Source organism: Hesperophylax consimilis, chromosome 11 (assembly GCF_061612785.1).
Source record: "Hesperophylax consimilis isolate HC1 chromosome 11, BYU_Hcon_1.0, whole genome shotgun sequence".
NCBI classification, from domain to species: Eukaryota; Metazoa; Arthropoda; class Insecta; order Trichoptera; family Limnephilidae; genus Hesperophylax; species Hesperophylax consimilis.
Window position 1 is genome coordinate 648574 of NC_142846.1, and position 24560 is coordinate 673133.

The 24560-nt window shown below is 35.2% G+C and overlaps 2 non-coding genes across 2 annotated transcripts; one reads left to right on the plus strand and one right to left on the minus strand.

Moving 5' to 3' along the window:
• The first annotated feature begins 1189 nt into the window (after nucleotides 1–1189).
• TRNAY-GUA (transfer RNA tyrosine (anticodon GUA)) lies at nucleotides 1190–1280 on the plus strand. The gene is given in 2 exon segments: nucleotides 1190–1226; nucleotides 1245–1280. It is a non-coding gene; the product is annotated as a tRNA-Tyr (tRNA).
• Nucleotides 1281–9693: 8413 nt separating this feature from the next.
• Nucleotides 9694–9784, minus strand: TRNAY-GUA (transfer RNA tyrosine (anticodon GUA)). The gene is given in 2 exon segments: nucleotides 9694–9729; nucleotides 9748–9784. It is a non-coding gene; the product is annotated as a tRNA-Tyr (tRNA).
• Between the last annotated feature and the right edge of the window lie 14776 nt (nucleotides 9785–24560).

Consider the following 24560-nt stretch of genomic DNA (forward strand, 5'->3'; position numbering starts at 1 on the left):
ACCCCAAAAACAAACCATTATAATACTTTTGGCGGTGAAAATCTCAAATCATGTGTATAATTTTTCCTCCATAATATTTTTTCTTCTTTCTAAAAATATAAACATGTTGTTTAATTGTATAATTATGATTACAAAGTTACCGCAATAAAATTCGTACATTTAAAAAAATCCTCAATTTGAACAGGAATACATACTACTTATTTCATCGAATGTACACTTTTCCGAATGTACACTTCTCTTCCGTCCACAAGCAAAATAAATGCTTCTAATGGAAGAGCAGTATCTCTAATCTCCAAATAGTATAAATGAAAGTCGCTGTGCGCGTCTGTCTGTTTGTACGCTTAGTTCTTCTAAACTACGCAACTGATTTTGATAATCATTTAGATTTTTTTTTCCGGATGGTATACATATTTAAAACATGCATATTTCGTTTATAGGAAGTATAGAATAGTCGATGTTTTATAATCAAGTTATAAAAATATGTTTTCGGGCACTACATTGTTAACGCTGGCTAAACCTTATGAGATAGATCAAAATAATGTACTACGGAATTGTATGTCTTAAAAAGGCCTACAAAAAATTCCATTATTGTACATGTCTATCTCCTAAGGATAACCCCTAGCAACGCCCGCGCCGGGCACACGTCAGCTAGTAAATCATAAGATACAAAATCACCCATTGTAATATATTGTATTTTATTATTATTTCTTATTTTATCATTGTAAGTTATTATTATTTCTTTGTTACGTACAAAAGTTTAATTAATAACAAAATAAATAATTGGATAATTTGTGTAGCGCTGTTTTTTTTGTCACCACAAAATCACCCAAAAGCTGTTGAAAAAGGTGCATTTAAAGCTTTTGTTTTAATATATCCAAGATATAAGAAGATTTAAACGTTGTGCGCGTGTTTTTAAGCACTTAATCATTTGTGCATTGCCTTTCGTGATATGTAGCGAAATTAACTAAGGTTTGCATAGTTCATATTATGAGCATTGCTCTTGCTATACAATTATACATAATGCGCTGGTTCATATTATGTCTCCTTTGCACTCGGATAGGAAGGTTCATGTTGATACCGCGGTATTAGCAAGAATAACAAGCGGCAAGTGTCCTAGTTTTCTAAATCTATTTGGTTTTCGGCGATTTTGCTCGAAATAACTTTCTAGAATAGCAAGCCAGATCACATACCTTCGATAGCTCAGTTGGTAGAGCGGTGGACTGTAAAGTTGAATGATTGTTGTTATCCATAGGCCGCTGGTTCAAATCCGGCTCGAAGGAATCTTTTTTTTTTAATTTAAGAATAATATTGTCTTGACTGACATAACCTGTTTTGTCATTTTTCTAACCACGGAGATAAAAGGTCATCCTTATCATCGTTTATATTTGTTTTACAAGTTATAATTGTAGTATGTATGAGTTTATAAGAGTGAGATAGGTGATGCGATAATGAGAAGGCGAATGTTTGTACGCAAGATTTTAATAAATGACGCCATTGTTGTTAATTTTATTATCATATATTATACCCATAGGGGCTTTTACAAACATGTGATATACATTATGATTTAGTGGAACAGTAATCATTAAGTAAAGTGCACCAATTTTGAAAGGTAATTCTACATGATGGTAGAAGTAAAAACGATAAAAACTATTTTCTATTTTATAGTGTAGAATCACCTCCCGAAGTTAGTGCACTTTGCCCCCAGGCGCCTTTTATGTAGGTACCTACTGCACCCGTCGTACGTGCACCCAGTGTTGCCAACCCAAATACTTCAAAATATGCTAGAGTGATGGGGAAAATATGCCAGAAATATGCTAAATTCCTTTAAAAAATGCCAAAAAAAGCTATTTATAGCTATTTATAACTAACATAAATTTAACTTAGAAATAAAATCAGTGAAATAAAATATCAATATCTTCATCTTCATTAACAGCAGCTGATGTGGAAGGCTGAGAGACGGAGTCGTAACTTTCTTTGGTCCCAATGCAGCGTAGTACTTCGTCAGGAACAGTGTAAGAATAACAGCACTTTCCTGCTCTCTTTAGGCCAAATCTCACGTACACAATGGCATTCAAGGTTCTCACCGCCAACCGATTTCGGAGTTTTGTTTTGACCAATTTGGCTAAATACACGTTCAATATCCGCATTTGAATGCGGCAATGTTAAAATAGACATTGCAAACTGACATAAATCACCGAAAGGGTTATTATTAGCTGCATCTTTATATTACATGACTTCATTCCAAAACTCTACAGTGGAAGTCAAGGATTCCCATTTAATGTGAACTATGTTTCTCCATTGAGTCACCAGTTTTTCAATCGATATCATTTTTGTTAGTTAAAAAATTGGTTTTTATTATTTTCATGTTTCTGTAAAAATAAGCCAAATAAATATGCTATATGCTAAAAGCATAATAGTTATGCTAAACATGGAGTAATTATGCCAAATTTAGCATATAATATGCTAACTTGGCAACACTGGTGCACCTTCTACATATTTATTTTCAAACAATAACAATCTGGTCACCCCAAAAGCTTAGTGACCTACAGGTGAACACAAAGATAATAGAGCAAATGCGTAAGTAAACGTGTGTTCATTTAGGGTGTTAGGTTGTGGAAAAATATTACGACCAACTATCAAAACATGTAGAATATATATCGTCCCCAAAGGGTTAAACCATAAATGCTTAGAATAGGTTATTTACAAAGGGAAGAAACTATTTTAAAGAATGCTTTATATCATTCAAATAAGTTAATTTGCTGCATTCTACATTTTTTACTTAATTTTAAAAACACTTTTTTCTAATCTATATTTTTACATTATTTCAAGAAGTAAAGTTATATGGTTATTCTTACGCTGATTTTTATTTTTAATTAATTATACACACAAAAATCGACTACCGCAATACAGGCATTTACCTACAGTGGTAGTCGAATAGCTGTGTACAAAAAATTACTTGAATAAAGAAAAAAAAACAAACGATTTAATAAAATGTGTGACAGTACACATTTTTTTAACCCTCTCAATTCCAATGTATTTCCGCAGTAAAATGAAGAAAAAAATAGTATTTCTTGATTGACTGAAACAAAAACCCTTGTATTTTACGTTTCTTTATTTATTTAATAAGATAATACATTACAAAATGATAACAAATTTATAATGTATTATTCCCAGTGAGTTTACAAAACTCATTTCGGGAAAGACAACATTAGATTAAAGACAAGACAACATAAATACATTAAAATAAATAAAATCAGAAGTTATTTTGACAAAGAGAGAATTGTCAGTCATTAATAAGAGGAAATAGCTTTTAAGAGCTTTGGCCAATGTTTTTTTTCGTTGCCGGAATTTTTAGATTACTAGGTAATTTTGTGATCGTGTTTTGTGCTGGTGTATGTCGGAATTAAAGACTGGTTTAATGTTGGTGTGTGAGGAGTGTTGAATTATTTGTAGAATGGCAGTTGTGATGTTATACTTTGGAAGAATCGTAAAGGGAAGTTTTGCTTATGAAAGAATGATATAATATGTTTTCTGCCAGGTTTAAAACCTTATTCCCGCAAAAATTTACAGAGAAATTCCGTTTCAGCCGTCCTGCTTCTGCTTGGTCTGGGATCCTCACTATTTTAATGTTATCTTTAAATGTATTCATGTAGCATGAAAAAGTATTTTTTATGTAAGGCGTGATAAATCATAAATTATGCTCTAAATATGGAAGCAAATGGGAGTGTTAACAACAAAAATACAAGCCAAACAAATCATCTGTGTTTTGCCAAATACATAATATTGTAGCAATTAAAAATATGTTCATGAATTTGCCTAATATTTCTCGTAATAACTAACTTCCCTTCGCATACAAAAGTTTAAACGAAGCTACTGGCCTTCATTTTCCCATTAAGCTAACGTTACACCCCTCACAAAGCTGCAGGGATATGTGCCCGCCGCCCGGTCATTAGCAGGCCCTGAAAACTGTGGAAAACTTCCACACATTACTAACTAATTAATCAATCTGAAGCTTGCAACCAAACACAACCCAAACTAAGGAAATAAAAGGTGGACATTTTGTGAACAATTTATGTTACGTAACAATTTTGTATTTTCTCTTTTTGTCCATGTGTTACTGAAAACCGGAATACTGACCATTTTCTGGATCCATTTAAATATGTAATACAGAAATATTAACAAAAATTTCCAGATTAACTAATAATGATAAATGCAGAACTGTTTTTCATAATGTGAATTCTCTGCGGAGAATTTTAAACAACAATAAATCAAATTTTGAAAAACAGTTTTTAGTTCAGAAATATATCATTTATTTGGATTTTATTGCAAAGCGGAAATGCACAAAATATTCCTGAAAGGTTAAATATATTAAATAAATTTGTTAAATATATTATTTTTTATTCAAAATACTTAAAATCTATTATATTTCTAATATTAAATAATTGTAATTGACGAATGTGATGTGTTATATTTGACATAACATTAAATTAAATAAACATTCATCCTATATAATTTAATAACATCGAGAAAATTTGAGACGAAAAAATGTTACAATGTTACCATGTTGGTTCGCGTCAAATATTATGATATCATTTGTTAAATTTAATGTCGCTATAAACATAAAACCTCGTTACAGTTAACACATTCCGCACCGGGATTCATTTTGCGAAAGCACATTAGGAATTTATTCGCAAATGACTTGATATTCCTTAGAAGGAAATGGCTCATAACGTTACGAAAAACTTTTTTACTTTTGATAGTCGAGTAGGTACCTACATATATATTTTTACACTTTTGATGATCGGGTAGGTACCATTTTTTAATGCTAACTCCACACAGGAGGCCCTGAAGAAAATAATTTCCCTCAGGGCCTATGTCATCTTTGGGGATGCTGTGTGGAGGGTCTTTTTGTGGAGAGGAAGGAGTGAACATGGGTCTTGAAGAGTCCCATGTTGTAGGAGGGAGAAAACACAGAGGCTGGCAGTTCGTTCCACAGCCGAGCTGTTGAACTTAAGAACGAATCGTAGAAGCGACCCGTTCTTATGTGACAAATGTCAACCGTGTACAAATATTGGGCGCGCGTTTGGCGTGTATCCCGACTACGCACCGGTGCCGAAGGGATCAATGACGCTAGTTCCTCAGAGCATCTTCCATTGTAATACCGATAGAACAAGGACAGCATACCTACCTGACGCCTGTGCTCTAAAGATTACAGTCCGTTTGTTAAGATTGGGGAATCTATCAAACGGACCGCCCGTTTCTGCACAGAGTCAAGGGTTTTTTTCAGGTATTTAGGGGCTCCGGACCAGAGATGGATGCCACATTCGACAGTAGGGCGCACTTGCGATTTGTACAGGGTCAGCAGTTGTGTACTATTGAAGTATCTGCGGGCCCTGTACAGTACGCCCAGTTTCTGAGAGGCCAACTTTACTCTGGCTTCGATGGAGCCCCCGTACCTGAGCTGGTCACTTATAGTTACACCAAGCATATCAATGGAAGGCCTGTTCGGAAGATTGCTTCCGTTGAAGGAGACTAGATATTTTTAACCTACATACATATTTTTTACTTTCGATAGTCGGGTAGGTACCTACATGCATATTTTTTTTACTTTTGATAGTCGGGTGGGTACCTACATACATATTTTTGAGTGATCATTCTAATCCAGTATAATTAATAAGGGGAAAAATAAAGAGATTTTTTTTGAAAAAAACCATCTAGGCTGAGCGCGTTCCGAGGTGATAGAAAATACGTAGAATTATAATGTTCTAAAATATTTGAAAACTAGTAAAAAAGAGAGAAATGAGAAAGCAGTTCAAATACACTATTTAGCAAGCGCTTTGTCTCTCTTACACTTGCTTTCATCGTATATCGCCATTCCATTTTGATCGAAATGAAAATATTGTTTTGTTTTTCGGTGTTTGAAATTTAAGATCAAAATGATCAGACTTTTGGATCACGAAACACATCCACTTCGCATTACTTGTGTTCGTCATTACTGCAGACTTGGCTCCTTGGCGTCTTTGCAACAGTGCCCGGAGCGGACTGATCCAATCGCACCTTCACAGGACTGGCCATGCAAAAGCGTTGTGTTAGGAGGTATGTATTATCAGCGACTTGGCGACTTGGCTCCTTGGCGTCTTTGCAACAGTGCCCGGAGCGGACTGATCCAATCGCACCTTCACAGGACTGGCCATGCAAAAGCGTTGTGTTAGGAGGTATGTACTATCAGCGACTTGGCGACTTGGCTCCTTGGCGTCTTTGCAACAGTGCCCGGAGCGGACTGATCCAATCGCACCTTCACAGGACTGGCCATGCAAAAGAGTTGTGTTAGGAGGTATGTATTATCAGCGACTTGGCGACTTGGCTCCTTGGCGTCTTTGCAACAGTGCCCGGAGCGGACTGATCCAATCGCACCTTCACAGGACTGGCCATGCAAAAGCGTTGTGTTAGGAGGTATGTACTATCGGCGACTTGGCTCCTTGGCGCCTTTGCAACAGTGCCCGGAGCGGACTGATCCAATCGCACCTTCACAGGACTGGCCATGCAAAAGCGTTGTGTTAGGAGGTATGTATTATCAGCGACTTGGCGACTTGGCTCCTTGGCGCATTTGCAACAGTGCCCGAAGCGGACTGATCCAATCGCGCTTTCACAGGACTGGCCATGCAAAAGCGTTGTGTTAAGAGGTATGTATTATCAGCGACTTGGCGACTTGGCTCCTTGGCGCCTTTGCAACAGTGCCCGGAGCGGACTGATCCAATCGCGCTTTCACAGGACTGGCCATGCAAAAGCGTTGTGTTAAAAGGTATGTATTATCAGCGACTTGGCGACTTGGCTCCTTGGCGTCTTTGCAACAGTGCCCGGAGCGGACTGATCCAATCGCGCCTTCACAGGACTGGCCATGCAAAAGCGTTGTGTTAGGAGGTATGTATTATCAGCGACTTGGCGACTTGGCTCCTTGGCGCATTTGCAACAGTGCCCGAAGCGGACTGATCCAATCGCGCTTTCACAGGACTGGCCATGCAAAAGCGTTGTGTTAAGAGGTATGTATTATCAGCGACTTGGCGACTTGGCTCCTTGGCGCCTTTGCAACAGTGCCCGGAGCGGACTGATCCAATCGCGCCTTCACAGGACTATCATGGGTATTGGGTATGTAAAATAAAGCGTTATAAATAAATCTGAAACCTTTTTTTATTAATATTGCTATTGTAACAAATCTCCACTTGGATGGTTGCCTCTAGATGGGCTACACAACGTACTTGATCCGCTCCCAACGAGCAAATAAGTTAATAAATGCCTACTACTTGAATATTGATATATTGTCACAATTGATTTCAAACAGTTTACTTTGCCGTTTTGATTGTTTGATTATTTATTGGGCTAATTGGTAGTGTCTCATGTGTTTTGTGCGGCCGACTGGCAGCAACTAATTAATAATGGTAATGGTCGTTTTACACGATGATTTTTTTCATACCGATCCCCGTATGGCAACTACGAAAAATATTTGTTTTACACGAGCATTTGACGGCCTTCGTGGTCGAGGGGTAAGGCTCTAGACTAGTAAGCCGAAGGTCACGAGTTTAAATCCCGACGTGACCAAGTAAATTTTATTTGATGAATGATTTTACAATTTATTAATTAAATATAATATTTACTATAATTACGGCACGTTCCAGAGTGGAAGACACTGTCCGTATCGTACTGGGAAAGACCACCATTAAACCATCAAAACATCCAAAACATCTGTAATTTGCCTTTGCCGCTGCCATAAAAATTACATATGTTTTAAGGTATTTTTTCAATATTTTAAATATAAAATGGACTAAATATGCATTACCACATAATTCAGTGACATAAAACAACGATAGACAACAGGCGTCAAATAATGTCCCACGTAATCTTATACTATCTGAAAATCGGTAAATACCAAAATAGAACTCCTTTTTTCCATCCCGAATCGATATGAAAATTCGACCCACATGGAAACTGCATGGAAAAAAGCATCGTGTAAAACGTCCTTTACAAAACATTTTTACACAATTGCATTGACTGTCATTTTATTCTCGATGTCCTTGGCAGAGATGGTAATGTTTGCATACCGACTTAGTGTAGGGGCGTTGAACTGCAGCAGTACCAGCTCGTAGGTGACCACCGTTCCTGCGATCTGCAAAATAACACCTTTTTGTAAAGTTTTTTTCGAAATTTCTGTGCCAAAAATCAGTTTTGTCTTATCTATAATGATTTATTTACGAATACAATATCAATATTCACAGGAATGAATCACCATATATTTAGAGCGAAAGGAAAGACGAAGGAATCACCATGTATTTGCCGCGAAGGGAAAGACGAAGGAGTCACCATGTATTTGCCACGAAGGGAAAGACGAAGGAATCACCATATGTATTTGCTGCGAAGGGAAAGACGAAGAAATCACCATGTATTTGCCGCGAAAGGAAGGAGGAATAAATCACCATTTAGAGCAAAATTCTCTGCTTCATCCAAATAATTTTCATTTGCGAAATAGCGGATTAGTGGTTTACTACGTAAATGACACTTCCATGTTTTGACTTATTATTAATTCACACCGATAAATCAAGGAGAAACATTTTTTTATAAAATCTTAAAAAATATCCCATATATCTGTAGTATCCCATATATCTATAGTACACGATAATTTAATTCAAATTTAGGACAGATCGCACCGAGTAAATGTGTAGCTCTTACGTGGCATGTATGTACCATGAGCCCAGCAGCCTAGGCCCGGCCCTTGCGCACCTCTATCTAAGTACAAGCATACCAGTAGCTGCAATACTAGTACTGCATTTTGTTTGTCAAATATCAGGCGCAGTGCATTATACGAGTATATGTATATGTATTTGCACACATCGGGGCAACAGGTTCCGCTAGCGGATATCCGTTGCGAGTCCATTGTACATTGTTAAATATTCTCGTGCGTTCAAAGGATGTAACAATGCATTTGCAACAATGCAACGTCCTTCGATGTGCTCATTTTGCGCACTTTGATTCTCTTCAGGGACTAGGAATAGTTTTTATTAAATTAAAGAAACTGGTTTTATTTGTAATCGATTTGGTGGCGAGCGGTTACGATCCTTGACTCTGAATCAGAAGGTGGTGGGTTTAATTGTATTTCACAATTAATTTTAAATAATATATGCAGTATGTTTGCAGCATATTTCAGGAGTGAACGATACGCTCAGCATGACCCTGTGAAAAAGCACGATTCAGAATTGAAAAATTGCTTGAAATGGAGTAATCCGTATTTGGTGAATAGATCTAAATAACCAAATACTTCCTTCCCCTCCCCAATACCCTCAGCCTCACGAAATACCCCGATTGGGAATGCCATAGTCTCACTGGCTCCAGGCGGTTGGAAAAAAACTCTCGTTTTTCCTGCAAAAAATTGCTAAATCGCACCATTTCTAGAAAACGCTGGATGCTAATCAGAGAAATGTGAGAGAGGAAGAAGAATGGAAAGAGAATTCAGTATGCACATTCAAAAATCTGATGTTGGTCAACTTGCGATAGGAGAGAGCACAAGAATAAGAAGGTCTACGAGAGGGAAACCAGCCCTTAGGCCTCTAGACAAGTACTATCTAACCTCTACAAAATGTGTCGATCTTATTTGTAATGCTATGCATGTACCTATTTTAATTTATTATTTTAAAAAAAATTGATTCCTTCGAGCCGGATTTGAACCAGCGGCCTATGGATAACAACAATCATTCTACATTACAGTCCACCGCTCTACCAACTGAGCTATCGAAGGTGTATCTGTTATTGTACTCTGTTATTACTTAAACTTATAGTGATACACATTCGCCACTCACTGACGTCAGAGAAAGTAACCGCTAATCGGCTTTGGTCAAGAATGTTATGCAAAACGGTCCGACATATGAAAACACAAGTCGATGCCCGCAAGAAAAGGAGAGTGTTCTCTTAGAAACCGAAATATTGCCTCCGTTCTACTTTTTACATATTTGTCTGTGACGTTAAGTAAAAACTGGCTTGTGACCTTGTAAAATTAAACGTTATTACTCATTTTGATTGTCGGTGTACGGGTGCGCGATTTGAAATTGTATTCTTGCGTAATGCGTAAAATGATTGATGTTCAATGTAATTTTATTTTTATAAATTTTTACTGATAAGTATAATTCATATCAGACAAGCGATAAAGCATGTAACAAAATTACTTTATTAATTAGTATTTCTTTATTTTATATGTGTATTTTTTTTGTTTAAATGTTTTTTTAGATGAGATAGATGTTGTAATGTTTCAAGCTCACTAACATTAGAGAGGAAAATTTATTCTTTCGAGCCAAATATATGTTTTATAGATGTAAAAATGTATTTTTGGGAAATTATGCCGTTTTGCGCTACCTCCTTAGTCAACGTTTCGGACATCATTACAGTGTCCATCATCAGTGTAGATGTGACGCGTTCGCGTTAGTAAATAATTAATTAATTTCTGTCTCTGAAGCTGTCATAAATAACATTGCTTTGCTTATAGGGAGTTACTAGTAAGCGTGTTTTTAATTTTACACAGCTGATAAAAAACCATTTACCCAAAATTAATTATTGTTTACCGGTTGTGTAGAATTAGAAACACGTTTATTAGTAACGTCCTTAATGTTATCGTATATTCCACGCTATTCTTCTATATGCCATGTTGTTAACAGTTTGTGTTTTTCTTCAGGTGTTTTTTGTTTTACTGAAAGTTGGAATTTGTTGCAAGGAGGACTGTGATAAAAGTTTTAAAAAGTTTCATGATATATCACTTGTTTGGTGAGATGAACAATCTTCATAAATGTTTTGTGATCCACTTGTTATAGCAGTAGGTACCTTCAGACGCCAGTGTTACAAATCGAAGCATATGTTCAACAAAATAATTCCCTAAAACCTTCGAGTTCATATTTTAAAAAAGTGGTATGAAAAACATGAATAATTATTGTTAGAGAACATTACAAGTTGTGTTAATGCAAATATGTACTTAACTACCATAATAATCGATTTACCGTATACGTATTATGCTGCAAACAATGAACTATGATGATGATTGATGAAAAAATAACATTATTTAATAAAGCATGAAAACTTATGTATTCCCCACTTCTCAATTTGGTCACAGGAACTAAGCAATACAATACATTTAAGTAAGCTAATAGCAGTCGCGTCATTATTAAACAATTAATAAAACATTACCATTTAATGTGGGGAAAACAAATTTCAAAGTACCCTAGAGAATAGAGAATCTATTGTCACAATTAATTTCTTAGTAAATCGGTAATAAATCATTTCAGACATCATAAAAAATGAAATTGAGCGGGGTTAAATAGAATCGTCTAAATAAGTCTTAAAAGCCTCTTCATTTCTAAATTTCAAAGACATTAATAACCGTCAACATATGAAATTTTTAGCGTTCGTATTTTATTCTTCGCCTTTTCAATCTCTATTCTTTCTCCTTGCATTTTCCAATTCATTTCCTTGGAACAACAAGGTCTTATCTGACATTTTGGAAAAAAAATTGCAGATAATTATGCATCAAAGTTATGTTTAAAATGCATTTCATTAATTTTTTCGAACAAAAAGATTCCATCTGCAATTTAGTTTATTTTTCGAACAACAATATACCATCTGCGATTCAAACTTTGCACCCTAATACTCCGTTTCATCCAGATACATGGCAGATAGAACCTTGTTGTCCCAAAGGCACGAATTCCGTTCTAATCATAAAATTCTCAAATTTTGAGGACGACTTCGTTAACAGTCAGTACATTAAAAAAGAACATGTACCTTTAGAATGAGTCCTCTGGTAATGCCGAATAGGTTGAGTCCCGTAAACGCTATTTTGTCTGTATTCACCTGGTCCAGGAATCTTTGCACCTGGAAAATATACGAAAGATTCAGGTCGACCTTTGTTCACTATCATTTCCTCAAACATGTCCTTTCTGAAGAAAAACAGATTCCCGGAATTTATTTGGTAGTTAAAGTCCTCGGAGTTGCCCGTACTTTAAGTAGAGTTTTTTCAATCAGATGTTGACAGTGGACTACTTGTTTTTTTGAAAAACAAGTATGTTAAATTTCAAAACTCTCGGAAAACAAACCGTCGATTTGTATACAACTCAAATTTCCGCCAAATACACTATTCTTTATATAAACAGATATATGTGTGTGCAAGATGACATGAAAAATAATATAAAAAATTCCTAACAATTTTATAACACTTACATGAATATATACTTACAGGGATAGTATATACTCGTATTGTGCATGAGCTATTTTTAAGCTAAGTTTTGTTGCATTTGTTGCTATGTCTAATTATTTAAAAGTTAGGGTAAGAATTCAATTTATTGAGTATATTTTGGATGCCTAGCTCTTCCAGCATGGATGGACTGTTGTTTATTATTAAATGAATGGGTGAATTAACATACTTTGGATGCCTAGCTCTTCCAGCATGGATGGACTGTGGTGTAGTATTGAATGAAAAGGTGAATTAACATACTTTTGATGCCTAGCTCTTCCAGCATGGATGGACTGTGGTGAAGTATTAAATGAAAAGGTGAATTAACATACTTTGGATGCCTAGCTCTTCCAGCATGGATGGACTGTGGTGTAATATTAAATGAAAAGGTGAATTAACATACTTTGGATGCCTAGCTCTTCCAGCATGGATGGACTGTGGTGTAGTATCAAATGAAAAGGTGAATTAACATACTTTGGATGCCTAGCTCTTCCAACATGGATGGACTGTGGTGTAGTATCAAATGAAAAGGTGAATTAACATACTTTGGATGCCTAGCTCTTCCAGCATGGATGGACTGTGGTGTAGTATCAAATGAAAAGGTGAATTAACATACTTTGGATGCCTAGCTCTTCCAGCATGGATGGACTGTGGTGAAGTATTAAATGAAAAGGTGAATTAACATACTTTGGATGCCTAGCTCTTCCAGCATGGATGGACTGTGGTGTAATATTAAATGAAAAGGTGAATTAACATACTTTGGATGCCAAGCTCTTCCAACATAAATGGACTGTGGTGTAGTATTAAATGAAAAGGTTAATTAACATACTTTGGATGCCTAGCTCTTCCAGCATGGATGGGCTGTTGTGTATTATTAAGTGAAAGGGTGAATTAAAATATTTCTACACGATAACACATAATTCTATTGATGAACCTCAACGCAGTAGTGGCTCGAGGACACGGCCAGAAGGAGCGCCTTGGGTTGTCTGGTGGCGGAGTTCAGGCGGGCGGCCGTCAACGACACTATGAGAAATCGCCCCACGAGGAAGCTGGACGAATAGATGAAGTACACGATGTCTATCAGGAAAGGCCAAAACATGCTGCAACACCAAAGGAGTCAAATATCACTCAACGATACCCACAATAAAATGATTCTACTGGCATGAATTATTAACTTATTTTTTTTTATAACTTAACTTATTGCTTGGAAGGCGGGTATGAGTACCGCCGCCCCACAACCATTCGTTGGATAGCCAACACTTCTGCCATAGGTCACTCGAAGTGGTTAAATAGGTTTGGCGACTAAGCAGGGGTGCCCACTCAGGTTCATGGGGATGATATTATCTAACTCGTGTCGGCGGATGCGTCTGTATACTGAGAGATTGGTTGAAGGAGATCTTTTTACCTCTCCAGCAAGACTCTCTTGACTCATCGCCTTGCACCGCAGTGGTACAGCGAGTGATGCAATCATAGGTCTGTCACGTCTTCTCCTTCCTTTCCTAAAAAAGACCCTCCACACAGTATCCCCAAATATGACATTGGCCCTGAGGAGAATTATTTTTCTCATGGCATCCTGTGTAGAGATCAGAGATGTGCAAAATGGGTACCCAAAACCATTTGAAATGCAAAATGGAAATGGGTCAAAACTTTTCCATTTGAAAATGCAAAATGGTTTTTAGAAAAGCATTTCAAATGCCAAATGCAAAATACCTATTTTCAAAATGCATTGAAAATGCAAAATGGTTTCTCAGGTCAAACAATTAAAATAATTATACAATTTTGTCATTTAACAATGGACATCAATGTAGAATATATTACATGATGGTAAATCCAAGAACACCACGACTACAGATTATGAAACCACAAAAAATTTGCGCGGGACTAATGTTGCCAACATAAAAAAATAGAAACTGCTATCTAACATTTAATACTACAGCGTCATGGCCATGTTCAGTATTTGAATCAGTATTTTTTGTAATGGTATCACTCAATTGCTAGGGCTCCTACCAGGGAGCAACTTAACAATTATAAATTATCTCTCATAGCGAGGTTGAGGACCGACTGATATTTGGGGCTGATGAGTGGAGATAGTAGGAAGAATGTTGCAAAAAGCATTTAAAATGGAAAATGCATTGAGAAAAGCATTTAAAATGCAAAATGCAAAATGGTTTTTAGAAAATCATTTAAAATGCAAAATGGCAAATACCCATTTTGCATTTTGCATTTCCATTTGAAATGGATTTATTTGAAATAAAGAACATCTCTGGTAGAGATAATGTAAAAAAAAATAATGCTATAAAAATTTTAAAAAGAGAAAACAAACCACAATAGAAAACGAAAATAAAAGGATGTAGATATAAGCCCAAACCCTAGGTGGGAATGGGGCCTATTCAGTAACACTAAAATGAATTAAGGAAGAATTAATTTGATTTGTTTATTACTTTAACTTATGACAGGTCTTATAAAAACCTAGTATAAAGTAGTTCAACTATTGTTACACTGGTAAATATTTCTTTTGAATTATGCATTGTCTTACAGCACTTATATTAATAACTGAATCACTTGCAATAGTTTTTTTGTTTACTCATTAATTGTTCTTTAATTTATTGCTATTATTATCCTGTTTACCACTGTACGCTTGTAATTCGATTATCACTGTATTGTAAAAGCCATTATATGGCGTTTAAATAAATAAATAAATGATGCTGGCTGTTTATAAACATATACAGACATATTTGGAAGAGAGTTATAACTATTATTTTTTAAGTTGATTAGTTTTTTAAGTCATCTTTGGGGATGCCGTGTAGAGGGTCTTTCTTGACAGGAAGAAGAGGATATTGGGAAGTAAAAAGGCATGAGGGGTGGATTGGATTTTTTATGCAAATGTAAATAATCTTAATATATAATTTTCTGTTGCTTGGTTGTGGATTAGTAGAATAATTTTTTTTTTGTGTTGAACTTGTTAAATGTTTTTGTTAAATGGGTGATCAGTTAACAAATTGTCATGAGAATGTAGGTATATATTTATACCATGAATATTATACCATGTTGTCTCTTTTTTACATTCGCTCCACCAGGAGGCTCCGAGAAAAATAATTTCCCTCAGGATCATGTCATCTTTGGGGGATGCTGTGTGGAGGGTTTTTTTTAAGGAGAGGAAGGAAAGGAAGATCTGATAAGGGAAAATGTATGAAGGGTGGGTAGGAAACAAGTGGTAAGTGTGTCCAGAAGTGACGGACGTATGATTACATCCCTCCCACTGCGGTGCAAGGCGATGTTCTGAGAGAGTTATGCCGGAATGGTCAATAGGCTCAACCAGCCTCTCGTGATCTGGCCTGCCACGCAGTTGCTGGACAGACGTATTCTCCTAAAAAATATCAGACACAAGAACCCGGACACCCCTGCTAAATCACCAAACGTAGCGAACCACTTGGGTGACCAACGGCAGAGGTGTTGGTTAACCAATCAATTGTTCCTGGAGCGGTTGTACCCATACCCGCCTCCCAAATTAGGATAGCTATAGAGTGTGTAGGGAATATCATAGTTAAGAGATTTTATCTCATATTTTGTGGTTTGTATTAGAGAAATGCGGATTGATTTGTTATTTCGAGTATTGTGGTTGTGGATGAGTTGATTGTAAAGTGACTCGATGTTAGTGTGGGTTGATTGAGTTATTTTAGGAAGGTGTTTGATGAATTGTCAATAATTTAATGAGGACCTGAAAATTAAGCGCTATTTTTTAGAAAAAATCATCGCGTTATTTTTGGTGTAATTCGCGATATTTTTTATAAAATCTCTGGGACAAGCGGTGTTATATTCAGCCATGGTATTTTGTGTATATACCCTATGGTATTTTGTGACAAAAGTAATGAAATATTGTGTTATTTTAAAATTCTTCATATTTGCTCTTAATCTGACAACTATCCGTTGAGGGATAAGGATCTCGACTAACAGATTTAAATCCCGGCGTGCGCAAGTAACTTTTTACAATTTACTCATTAAAATAATATATTGTATATTTTCGGCACGGTCCAGAGTGGAAGATACTCCATAGTATCTACCTGTTATATGATCACAATTCAGAATTAAAACATATTTATTGTTTTTGTGTTTAATTCGTAGAACTCCATTTATTTTTTTAAATTTAATTAAAATCAAATTTAATAATATAATTATTAAGTTCTGCAAGAATTTTTTGGTTTTTGTTGTTGTTACAGCTGTTTCGGCTTTCAAGGCCATTTTCAAACTGTGGTTAAGCCACGTTTTGACTACTTATTAATATGATTCTATTTTACCCCCTCCTAAGTTAAAATGATTAATTACCGGTTAAACCAATTTACTGATAAAAATAATTTTGACAATATTGTCACAATTATTTTTATCAGTAAAGAAAAAAAAGTACTTTTTTCATAGATATTTTATAAAAAATCGCGTTTTTCAAAAAACATTAAATTTTCAGGTCACAATTAATCGTTTAATGAAAACATATCGTTGCCTAAAAATTCCAGATGTTTTTACAGAAGTCATCGCTTTAGCTTAAAATAGATTACAAAACAGTTTTTTGCTCTTTTTATCGTCAGTAAGACATAAATAAAATATTATCATTATACGATTTTCGTAGAAATAAATAGAATTTTGTTACCTTTCTTTCAATGTCTTACAGGCATCTGGATTATACTTGTTATCTTGGGCGGTGCTAGAACAAACGTTAATGTGAAAATATTTCTAGGGGAATAAACCAGTAGTTCAAAACCAACACTAATTTGTTTTAACCCCTAGAGCAATTTGGGAGATATTTCTCCCAGACGTCAAATACCCGGTAAGTCTTTTTGTGAGATATTTCTCCCAGGCTCACACCGACACATAAAAATCTTATTTTATACTATGGTGAAATATATAATCTAAATAGTGTTAGTAAGAGAGAAAGCCATGCTTTGTATTTTTATTTAAAAGTTTACCACAAATGCTCCCGAAAGATTTTAAATAATTCTATAAAACAACATTTAGCGTTTGATAAATATTTGTTTACATATTAATAAATATTTTGATATAAAACTAAAAAGTAGTGAAGTGAGATCTACCATTGCAATTTAAATTAAATAAATTTTTATTAAAATATAAAACCATCGGAAAGACACTTTAAAAACTCTGTTTGCATTCAAAATTTAATATTTTTAAATGCATAGTAATATTATTGATTTTGATTGCGCCGTTTTTGTGAAAAATCACTTCAAGGGGCTGTAATAATGTTTATTGAAATTACAAAAATATGAAAGAGTATTTAATCTGATTCAAAAACCATATTGAATTTCGAAATATGTTCAAAATCAGAGCATTTATCTGGAATCAAATGTAAACGAAAAAATTTTCGCGCGATCCGCATAGATAGTTCGCATTGCCAAACATAGAAGCTTTAAAAAAATAACAGGCCGACAATAAATAAATAATTTTAATAATCGACCTAGTTAATTTTTTTATTTAGTTTAAGATTATATATTATTTAAGAAATGTTTTGACTGCCCAACAAGGAGGATTCCCGTTTTAGGACAGTCAAATTGGTATGAGTATTAACATTTCGATAAGTTGTTTGATAAGTATAGTATTAAAATAATAATGAAATAATATGTATTTGTACTTTTAACTGGTGCCCAAGCCTACTTACTTATTTTGTATAAGTATGAATAGCAAAGAGAAGAAATAGAATAAAATAAAATATTCAATTAAACATAAGATTAACTGCTGCTTGGGTAGCATTCTAATTTAAAAGTACTAGGTAGGTACATACGTATATACACATAATGATAAAGATTAGAACATAAAGGTATCTTTTGCATGGTTTATTTTTTGTTGGAGTTTTTGTTGTTGTTTTTTGTTTGTGTTTGATTTCATTTTTTGTGTAGTAAAAGTTCTCTCTCCTTTCTACCTACTTGATGAAACCAATTAGTGGTCAATTTATGAAGAATAGCTGTGTTTTCCTTTTTCCAAGCATCAGGCATGAAGTTGTATAGTTTTGGACCTAAGAATGAGAAGTGTCTTTGAGCGAGAGATGTTTTAGTTGTAAGTGGTACAATTAGATTTCTCCGTGAGTGACGGGTGTCGTGAGAGTGGTTAATAGATGGGTTAATTTTCTCATGTATAGTTGTCTAACATCCAGAACTCGGAATTCTTCAAAAAGTGCATCGCTATGATATCTAAATGTTTTTTTGAGGATTACCCTTAGTAGTGATTTTTGAGCTTTTGCTAATTTGTCCTAAACAGTTTTTGCACACCCACCCCAATCTAAGGATGCATAGTCTAGAAGTGACCCACACATATCATCATAGATGAGTTTCAATTCTTTTTTACGAAAGATATTTCTGATTGTCATAAACATGTACGTAAGCTTTCTAACCTATGTGGCAACTAGATCTATGTGTCCGTCCCATATAAGATATTTGTCTAATATAACACCAAGGTATTTTATACTGTCTACGCATTCCAATTTATAGCAATTACAGGTAGTGGAGTCGATGCATTTATGTATTTAAAATTGAATATTTGCCATGCAGTATAATGTACCTCTGTTTTTTTACGAAATTAGAATTAGAAAGAAAGAATAGCTCAATCAGTTACCTGAGGCTGTTAAACATCTGTTGGCAGATGAGGTAGAGATTGGCAGAGAAGGTGAGACCGATGATCTTGTTGATGGCTCCGTCGACTTTCTTCACCACCTGGGACAGATTGACGTACTGCGTTCTCACGTCTTGCCAGAACTCCATCGAATGGTGCTGCGATAATAGTAACACTAATTGACTCTCTTGCTTATGAACAACTTGACTTATTGTTAAAACGGCCTTAAACCAGGCTTAATTATGACCAGCTTTCCCATACCAATGTTGAACCGGCATATGAGAATCTAATTAGTAATACGTGTTAACTTGTTGTATTGGTACTGTTTTGGAAACGAATTACTTTGCGATGGAGTTTTATTAAAATATCAATGTAACTTTGTGTACATCTCCATATTTTATAACACGAAACCTTTTGGCTTCTGTCTGTCAGTGGCATTATCCGGATGAACCAAAAAATATATATAAAGTTATTTTCGTGATTGATTTTTGGGTTATCATGCGGTATTATGTTTTAACCTTCTTTAGCCAACGTTTTGGACAGAGTTACAGGGTCCGTTTTAAGGGCAGATTTTGTACAAAGTTTTAAAAGATTGTGGTTTTAAGTGATACCGTTTTGCAAGATTTTTTTAATATATTTTTTATTTTGGTACAATATTTTTTACATGTCATAGTTAAAAAGTAATGTTGGCCTCACTGGGTGGCTTACACGTGCTGAGGCCTTCATTTTAAAATATAAAAAAAATAATATACATAATACATTTAAAGAGAAATAAATATAATCTTATGGATTTGTGAGTGATGTGTGTTTTATATTGGTTTGTGTGTTACGTGTAGGTTTATTATTTTATATTATGAAATTTTGGTAATTTTGTCTTTTTTGTTCTTTATCCATTTCGTAATTTTGTGTCTGAATTTATTTTTGCTTTCCTCAATTTTATTTTCAATTGTTAGCTTGTTGAATGCGTTTATAGCATGGTATTGATAGTGTCTTTGCCCAGAGCTTGTATTTATTGTCAGAGTTTTTATGTTTTCTTAGTACGCTTGTCTAACTGGTCTGTTAGTGATTTTTTGTCTGTTGAAATTTGTTTTTTTGGTCAAAAATGTAGTTTAGTAGTGTTTTAACGTATAATTGGCGTATATCTAGTACGTCACAGCTGTTGAACATTTGGTCTGTATCAGTCAGTCTATGTTTTTTAGTATTACTTTTAAGATCGTTTTCTGTGCGATTTCTATATAGCCGAATTGTTACTCCTCCCCAAACAATAATTCCATATTCTATTATTGATTGGCAAAGTGCAAAATATATTGTTTTCAATTGTTTTATTTTTTTTCGGAATAAATTTATTGAGTAAAACCTCAAATAGTAAAATCGCTAATATTGTCTTCAATAATTATATATTCTTTTCAATTGTTTTTTTTATATATGTTTCTTATGTTTAGGAATATGTGTATTGTTTTGAGGAGTTTATTTGTGATTTGTTTGATGTGAGGTATTCATCTAAGGTTATGGTCAATAACGATTCCTAGATACTTTATTTATTCTATTTTTTCTAGATGAAGGCAATCGCAGATGTAGGTGTTTAAACATTCGTGTATTTTTATGGTGTTTGTGTTGTTTGTAGCTGTCCCGTGCTATTTATACTGTATGTTGTGAATTTTGTGTTCGATATGTTATATACATTATTCCAATCCTTAAATTTAAAGAGTAAAACTGTGTCTGATTTAATCCTCTATTAAGTTTATGTCAGTTACCTTTGGCGCTGATGTGACGAGGTATTCATTTAAACTCTCGAAGCGGATAGCCAATCCGAGGCTGATAAGGATAATAAAAAGATCTTCAAAGTTCCACATCAGAGTTGCCTGCACGTTCCAAATCTTTAGAAATCAAATACTGTCAGTAAATTGTTGAAAAATAGTCCGTCATAATATTCAGTCTTGCGTCCATGAGGGAAGAACAAATATAGTCACAAGATTAATCTAATAATCCTGAACATAAATCGGATAATCTGTTATTTGTTGCCCACTAACAACGCATCAACGTTGAGCTTTAACAATGCTTAAATTTTCAATGACATTATTTTTTTAGTTATTTAAAAAATAAGATATCACTTAATAATGTTTTTCCCATATTATGGAACTAAAACTCGGCTTTAATTTTCTACTTTAATATTTTATTAACTTAAGATTATTACCTGCATTAACAGTGATTTCCATGGAGCGTATTCAGTAAATTCGAATATGTGGGCAAATTGCTGGGTGGCGTAACTCTTGCTCAAAGGCCTTTCTGCAGAACAGACATATGCATTGGCTATTGCAGATGTGACGCTCATGCAATGTTCAACTGCAATAATTATATTTAATCCTTAAGTAAAAAAACTTAATTTCGACAAACGTTAATACTACCTGGGTCCACACGGATCCGTGATTTTAGTGGTAATTTAAGTACAAACATAAGAAAATATTTTTTTCAAAATAACGACGCTTATAAACCGGGCTTTTTTCGGAATGGAAATCGAAAAAAAAGTGCTTTCTACCATTTAATATACTTAAGCATTTTTTGAAAAAGCATATCCCCCTAAAGAATAGTGTTTTTTACAAAAAATATACTGCATTGCACAACTCATACTTTACTATCAGTTTTTTTGCTAAATTTCCAACCCACCCCTCTTAAAAGATTTCTTGAAGGTGAAATTCTTCAATGTTTTCATGCTGTACAATAAGATTTATGTACGATTATTATGTATGGCCATGGAATAACCCATGATAATTACCTCAAAATGTTTATCAGTCTTCACATATCACAAAAATATAATAAAATTACACAAATTTAAAAAATTCAACAAATTCATTTTAATTAGTACCTCACTAACCACACACGGACCCGACTCGCTAAATATCTCTAAAATTATGACTACTAAAGTTATGTTCCCAATGCTGTTTAAACGCCACTGACAGTACCATTGGCAGCGGTGGTTTGGCACGCAAAACAGAAGCCGGATAAAATATTTTCTCGGTCGGGTCTGCATGGACCCAGTGCAGTACTTAAGAGTTAAAAAAATTGTAGATGAACATGGAAATTATCAAAATACTTTGAGAAAAAAGTTTTAAAAGATTAACAGGGAAATTAAACTCTTACATGTGGCTATAAAAACGAATATGACGGTGTTGATGAAAAATCTCTTACGAACAGAAATTTTGCTTCCTGTGTTAGATTTAAGTAGAAAGGCCTTCTCTCCTGATGATATTGTAGCGCTAACACTTTCCCATTCTTGCGCCAACAGGAGAAATAGAATCAGACACAACAACACTGCAGTATAGAAGAACAGCATTCCTAAAGATACAACAGCTTAAAGATCAGTGATTCCTTCACCTTAGAGTATATGGAGGAACTAATATTTATATTTAAGTAATATACATGTTATTTAAGTAACTATACTAGTTATTAGTTGCCTACCAAATTTCAGGATGTTGAGACCGGTTACGACTATACGCATAAGGCACAACAGTGACTGAGTAGCGGCTCCTGCTATCATCAACAGGCTATATGCTACTCTCCAACTTTTCCATTTGAATCTGAAACATATTAGATTCTTAGTATTTTTAGTATATTTTAGATAATTACTGTGTTGGCACACACTCCTCGCTTAATTCTCATCCGTACACCAACTCCCGTGGTAAACTTTTATGTTTGACATCAGGGTTAGTTAAAAATTATCGTCACTTTCGCCACACTACGCCTTCTGTGCATGCGTGCTTAGAATTGGTACGACTATGATCACGTGTGCGAAATTTGATCCCGATCGCGTCATTTGCCTTCCGGCTAGTACAGTGTAAATATATTCGCTCCTCTAGCAGTTTGCACCACGGAGGAACAGCGAGCAGTGATACTATTTCTCAAGTCAGAAGTTGTTTAAGGGACTGAAATTCACGGTGGACTTTTATCGTCATACGGAGACGGTGTTTTAACATGTGGATTGAGAAGTTTAAAAGTGACCGGATGAGTGTGATGGATGACAAGGGAACAGGACGCCCGTTAACTTCCACTAAGGATGACAGAAGATTCACAAGCTAACGAGATGGTTCTAGCGAATATGTGAGACACCATCGGTGAGGTAGCGTCTTCTTCGGATATCAGTCAATTTTGAGATACTGGAAAATCCTCCCTACAGCCCAGATCTTGCTCCCTTTGACTTTCATCTGTTTGGGCAATTGGGCGAGGTCGTCCATTTCGCACAGACTTAGCAGGAATCAGTGCAAAAGTGGCGTCGCAACTAACCGAAAACCCTGTTCTTCGAAGGATTATGCAAGCTTGTGTACCGCTAGACAAATTGCGGGTACTGAGTACCGAGAAACAATGTACATGTTGAACCCCTGTTATTTTGTAAATTAATTGTGGAACGATTAGTTTAGATAATATTTGACTTGCACTCGTACATTATAATATTATACTGTTTACTGTTACTGTTACCTGAGATTTATAGGATCGACGTTCAGAATGCCTGTGATGGGAAGGATACCCACGCACTGCCCAATGGCCAGAGTCCGCCCCATGGCGTAGTGAAATGTGTCATCTACCAATCTTCTGGTCCCTATTGAATCAAGAGCGAGGCTTCTATTAGAAAAGAAAACGTCTGGAAATAAATGAAACATGTTTGAAATACCGATGTACACATTCATTTGACAATTTTATTGAAAAAAATTCTTTTCTGATAATATTTGATTGCTTGTTTTTAATGTTATTATTAAAATTCGCTTCATGGAATGGAAACCGCTTTTTGACGAATCTAACAACTCTTCGCAATTTGGGAAGCGGGTATGTGTACCGCCGCCCCGGGAACTATTCATAGGATAACCAACACCTCGGTCATAGCTCACCCCAAGTGTTTCTTTACGTTTGGTGACTTAGTAGGGGTGCCTTAGTTCATGGAGGGAGGACTTTCTAGGTCTTGGTGGCGGATGCCAGATGACCAGACGACCCGATCTTCCTATCCATTCTCTCCTTCCTTTCCTTAAAAAACCCCTCTATAGCATCCCCGAGGATGACATAGGCCCTGAGGGAAATTACTTTCTTCCGGGCCTCCTGTGTGGAGCGAATGTTAAAAAAGACAACCTGGTACAATATTTCGAATATATAACTACCTTCTCATGACCATTTGTTAACTGATCACAGTGATCACACATTTAACAAAAAACCTACAACAAGTTCACTGCTTATAAAACAATTACTTCTACTAATCCAAAACTAAGCAACAGAAAAAAATATAAATAGATTATTTAAATTTATATAAAAAATCCAAAAATATCTGAAAAACGTTTCACGAGATTGTTCCAAAAGATTTGGTATTATCTGTTGGCTCGTACCAAGCTGGTACCCTAAGCAATAACCTTTCGCAGTTCAAGTGGAATTATTGGCATAATAAACACGTTTGTAGTTCCAGATAGAGATTTCACCTGCTGCGGTCCGTACACCGAAACAACGGCGACTAACATAAAACGAAGATAATATAACCTTTTTTTAAGGCACCGAAGATGTGTTGTACGGTTTTAAGAAAGGTTTATGGGATCCCCTAAAAAAGAGAAGCAAATTGAATATATTACTAAATTTACTTTGCGGGAGCATCCTCGTACTGAGGGTGCCAGTTTCTTATATGTAGGTACCTACGTTTGTTTACGATTGTTCCACAGGGAATAGA